Raw genomic sequence first — 6,383 nt, forward strand, 5'->3', positions numbered from 1 at the left:
CCTGCTATCAAGCACCAAGAGAACGCGATCTTAATATTGGTAAGTTTACCGAACTTCCAACTCACACAATCCTCAATCCAAACAGCCACTTGGGTCGCCTTCCTCCCTGACGAGGATGCGAAACTCATCCAAGTTTCAAAACCGCTCCTGCTCCTGAACTGTTCTCCCCTACTTTAATTCGACTAAATTCTCACAGCACACGCGAATTGAAGGATTTCCAATCCTTCTTACCCTCCAACGGTCGATCCATTGACAACCAGCGCTTACCAAAGCTAGTGCTCCATCACTAGCCAAACCCCAAAAGACCACACAACTTCTAAAGACCAGATGAACACTTCCTGAATCCCAGCGAAACCGATAGTCCCTGATGCTTGAAATGATACCACACTCAAATCTTGAAGCCCAAAAGATAGATGCTCCAATCAATACCTCAACAACAAGCCACTTCCTTTGGCGCTTCCAACAGCCAGTCCAAGAACAATTACTAACACCACCGAATCCTGACGATGCTGAATAACCATCCTGCGGAACCCTGACCACAGACCTTCCACATAATACCCTTGAGCCGACCTTGACCACGACCAAGATATCACAAAAAACTCCAAACCCGCAAAAAGAAAACAACCTTTCACTAACCACTAACAAACCACGACATACAATGGCATTTGACATTACTTGAAGATATAACCCAACATAAGCAAAGAAATAAACCAGAGACGCACTTACCCAAATCTGATGCAATATTCCAAACCAATGCAAGATTCTCACAACAAAATGCGGATAAAACTGAAAAAGAAAGCAAAAGAAACATACCCGCAACATCGCCTGCTGGAGTGCTGACCTCCCCTTGTCTAACACTGAAAAGCTCAACTCCTCTCTGTTGGGGCTCCTGCCCTACCCTCTCATCCATCAGTAATCCTCAAAGTAGCTGGAGCAGGCACACTCACTGCTCCTCTCCTCAACATCGGACAGTCGGTCTTCTTGTGGCCCACCTGATCACAGAGAAAACATAACGGGCTTGCCCCCGAGGAAAATCCATGCTGACGTGACCAACCCTCCCACACTTGTAGCAGCCCAAACCCCTGGAACGAAAAACTCCATCGTGCAGTTTCCCGCACGTGCGGCACTGAATCCGGCCCTGCTGGCCTCTCAAAAGCTTATCAGAAGTCTTGGGTCTCTTCCCGGGACCCTCCAATATATGTACCTGATCTGACCCCATCTTCCCAATGTGCTCCAAATCAATCTCCCGCTCTCGGGCTGTAGAAAACATATCATTCAGGGTCTCGCACCCCGAAATACTCACGAACTCCCTGATATCATCCTGTAGCATATCATGATACCTCACTTTCTTCATTTCCTCATCTGCTGCATAATGTGGTACCAATAAATCCCTCTCCCGGAACTTGGCGGTGATCTCTGCCACAGTCTCAGTAGTCTGGCGTAGATCCAGAAATTCTCGCGCCAACTGTTGCACCTCAATCATCACCCAACTCACTACCGACCTCTTCCCACCAATCTCGTGACATGTCCTTTAACAGGCAAGAAGCATATTTGACCTTCGCCTCCTCGGGGCAGAAACTCGTCCTGAACGTGTTAGCCATATCCGCTAACCACCTCCTACTGACAATAGGGTCCCTTTCCCCATGGAACGCATGAGCTCCACAAGCATGGAACTCCTGGAAAGACAGAGTGTGAGCTCCAATGATAGCCATAACCTCCGCATGGAACGCGCCTAAGCGCTCATCCAATATCTACGAAACACAATGAGAAATCTTTGAAGAAATGAAATCTCGCAACTACTCGCTAATCGGCCCAGCACCCGCACCTGAGCCAGAACCCGAACATGAACCAGATCCCTGAGAGCTCATCTCCAAACTGAAATACGACAAATCAACAATCAGAACATACCCAAGAATCCTCCTCCCATCAGCTTCTTAGATTCTCCAAGACTCTCACCGATTCGAGTATGGATCATGTGCTTTCAGTAGTACGAGCCCAATAATACCTTCCACACTTATCCATACTTTCCTCAGCAATCCTCCCGAATCCCCTAAGACACTTCCTCAAACCAATGCGCCAAAACTCACTAAACCGCATCACCAACCTACTGAAGCATATCCTAGGATTTCCTAGGTTCCCGACCTCACTCTGCCCTCAGCTGTTGAAGGATTCCCATTAATGTCAACTAGCTACCTCATGAATATAGTCACATGCAACAGAGATCAGATAATCCTTTAAGTAAAAGACTCAATCCTAGAACGGTTGGACTCAAATGAGAGCTACGCAATAGAGTCAAGTCCATCACTCTGAGATTATCCAGCTTGTGCCACATGTGACTTAGCATATTCACTTAGTAGCTAACTCACATTGCTAAGAGCCCCACAATGCACAAAGCAAGCAACATTCAAGCAACGGAAAATCTAACCAACATACTATATACAAGCCATTCTATCTACTTAGCAGATATACAGACTAGCATGCAATACTAAAGCTCATACATTTAGGCATATAAAGGCATCTCTCCTATCATTAATACTGAGCAGATGCTTAGCCCTAATCTAGCATGTGATTCACGTAAGCATATCATACCACATAATAGCCATGTATTGGTATTTTGGGAATCACTTACTTGAGCTCGGCCGATTGCACGCATCACACCCCTTTCTTTGATTAAAATTCCTTTTTAATTAAAGGTTTATTTTATAAAAATTCTCACCAAACCCTCAGTTTTAGTTCAGGCACACCCCAGAGTATGCCCGAATCCCTCAAACCAAGGCTCTGATACCAACTTGTAACAGCCTAAAAATCCATGGTAAAAAATTCATTTTTATTATAATCAAAACACTATTGTAACTTTGTTCTAAACATTAAAAAGCATTTCAATTAACACAATTATCATAGTCCAATCCTAAAGATCACATATTGCGGAAAAACATGGGTGTATGCGCTGCGATTGTCCCGAGCTCTTTCATTTGAAAACTGGAGTACCTGAAACATAAACTAAAAACCGTAAGCACAAAGCTTAGTGAGTTCCCCAAATACCACATACCATACATATCCAACGATCCATATATGTCATACATAACCGTGTGCCATACATATCATTCATATACCATAATCAATAAGAGTGCTATGTGCCAACCATAGTCTTACCATTTTGCCACGAGCCGCCTCGTGGTCATTCTTGCCAGGTCGGGGGCCACAACCCTGGGTCTTACAGACAAGTGCCAAGAGCCACCTCCTGGTCTTCCATGCAAGCATCACAAAGACAACTAGCATACAAACTATACTACTTAACTAATTACTTGTCAGAGTTCAAACTCTGGTCTTGCATACAGTGTGTCAGGAGCTGCCTCCTGGTCTTTCATACATAATGCCAAGGGCTAACCCCCGGGTCTTCCTACAATGCATAAACCAAATGGGTCAGCATTGGTGCCTTCGACCCATACAACAGTGAGGAGACTTACCTCGAATGCTGAAGCTCACTGCAAGAAATCCTTAGGTGCTACCCTGACAACTTCTCGAGCTAACAATACCAAAATATCACCCAATTAGCAATTGGGTTCCAAACCATGATCCATAATCCATACTTGGGGTAAAATTGACCATTTTACCCCTGACCCCAAAAGGAACCAAAATTGAGGCCCAAAACCAATAACCAAAATGCCCAACACCAAAAGATCCACGAAGGCCCACTAATGGCCCAATTTTCTAAATTGGGCCCAATCCCATATGGGCCTTATCCTAAGCCCATATTTTACAATTCAGATTGCTTCAAACACCCCTTGGGACAAACTTGGTCAAAGGCATAAGTCAAAAGTCAAAGTCAATGCTCCGATTTGACTTAACTCGCCGAGTTGTCCCTCAACTCGTCGAGTTCACCCATGAGCTTGCCGAGTTTCCCCTTTAGACAGCAGAATCGGGAAAAATCACTCCAACTCGCCGAGTTCTTTAGTCAGCAAAACCTCTTAATCTATTAAGTCACCAATCTCGAAACTAAAAGCTCTACCACTCAGATCTTAACTGAATTAACGCCTGGAAGGGTAAAGTTTCCAACTTTACCCTTTAGAACCATTCCAATGGGTCAAAAACCCAAACCCTAAGCTTAAGAGGTTAAAGGCTTAATCATTAATTACCAAATCATCAAGACAAAGCTCATGGATGCAGATCTGGACCTTAAAGGCTGAAAGATCAAGTAAAATTTCCAACTTTGCTCTCATGTAAGGCTAGAAGAAGCTCAAAAGCTCAAAAGAGGCCAAAAGAAGGGCTTAATGGATACATGGAGCCCTTAAGACCATAAAGTTGTCACCTTTATGCCACAAGAGCTCCCAATAACCATGGATATGAAAGAATAACTCCTTTAGGACGAACAACACCCCCATCAACCACTCAAACTTGGCTAAACCATGGAAACTAGCCCTAACAAGGATATCTAAGCATATAATAAGCAAGGTTAGAACTTTATACCCAAAAATGATGGAAATGGAGCAAGGAATCGAGATCTGAAAGCTCCTTCTTGAATCCCCACCTTGCACTAATATCCTCTTCCTTCAATAAGCTTCAAAACACCCCAAAATGCACTCAAAATGGGCTCACAACACTCAAGGAGGCTCTAGGGTTTCGAGATTAGGGTAAGGGGAAATGGAGGCTAGAAATGAGGCCAACACCTGGGACTTAAGGTGTTTAAATAGGGTGAAAAACCCCGAGATTAGGGTTTCTCAAATAACGTCCAACTCGTCCATAATTACCTTCTAGATTCTGGGCGTTACACTAATCGTGTTTGGGCTTCAAGTTGGGCCTTTCTTTTGGGCTTTGGTAATTGGGTTATTGATGGGTCATCTGAGAACAAGTGTATGGACTAGGAAAAATTGGATGGGCCTTAGGGTAAGGCCCATGTAAGGGGTTTGGGCCTAATTTGGAAAATTAGGTCATAATTTGGCCTTGGTTGATTATTTGGCTTTTGGGCATTCAGAGTGTGAGTCTAGGCCTTGGTCTTGGACCAAGCTAGGTTAGGGGTAAAATGGTCTTTTTACCCCAAGTATGGATTTATGGTTATGCATTGGAACCCAATTGTTAATTGGGTGTTGTTGTGATGTTGACAGTTCGGGGGCCTGTCATCCAGCAGCCAGAGATTTATCTGCGGGACTTCAGCAGTGCGAGGTGAGTCCCATCACTACGTTTAGTGGGTCGAAGGCACCAAGGCCGACCCTTTATTTATTGCATAGTATGATGGTTGTCTGTGTGATAATTATCATCGTTCACGCATTGCTTAATGATCATGTGATTTATGTATGTTATTATGTGGTAGTGGTAGGGGTGAAATAGACCACGTAACCGGTTGAAATAGACCGGAGGGTAGGTCGAGCACCCAGATATGCCTGAAAATATGTTTGTGTTGTTATTATGTGGTAGTGGTAGGGGTGAAATAGACCCCGTAACCGGTTAAAATAGACCGGAGGGTAGGTCGGGCACCCAGATATGCCTGGCAGGGTAGGTCGAGCACCCAGATATGCTCGGCAGGGTAGGTCGGGCACCCAGATATGCCTGACAGTATGTTTGTGTTGTATGTAGTATGTTGAGGGGAACTCGCTAAGCTTTGTGCTTACAGTTTTCAGTTTGTGTTTCTGGTACTATGGTTTTCAAACAAGGGAGCTCCGGATGATTGCAGGGCATGCACCACATGTTTCCGCATTTTACAATTTACTCTAATTTGAAACAGTACTCATACACTTACTCTGTTAAACTTGTATGGATAATGTTTGGAGCACTATTTTTATTTGATTAAAAAATAAAATTTGATGGTCTTATTTTTGGGATGTTACACTCGGATCAGAGGGATTGAACCGCTTCGCTGCAGGTTGTGACTGAACAAGAGCATGCCTCAACTCCCTATTCTGAATCTCTATCTCAATCTTCTGCCTCCTCGAGGCATCCTAAAGCTCAACGAGGGTACCATAATTCTGGATGGATACGAACTGTTGAATATTTGTATTGAGCATGCTCAAGTACCGAGTCATCTGGGCTTGCTCAGAAGTAGCAAACTCAGGGCAGATTAGAGCCCTCTCAGTAAACATCTTGGTGATCTCCATCACCATCTCAATCGTCTGTCTCAAATCCAAGTACTCCTGAGCCAACCTCTTCCTCTCCACCAAGGGAACACATCTCGTATGGAATATCTCTGAGAACAGCTCCCAAGTAACAGCAGCTCTCTGCTCAGGAGTGTAAGTACCAGTCACCAATCTCCACCAATCCATCACCCCCAACCGGAGAAGGTTCAGGGCGCACTTGACCTTCTGGTCAGTAAGGAAAGAACATGTGAAGAAACAACCCTCCATATCATACAACCACCTCATCGCCACAATCAATTCCCTAACCCTATCAAA

Source organism: Lactuca virosa, chromosome 8 (genome assembly GCF_052849685.1).
Source record: "Lactuca virosa cultivar CGN04683 chromosome 8, Lactuca_virosa_CGN04683_v6, whole genome shotgun sequence".
NCBI classification, from domain to species: domain Eukaryota; kingdom Viridiplantae; phylum Streptophyta; class Magnoliopsida; order Asterales; family Asteraceae; genus Lactuca; species Lactuca virosa.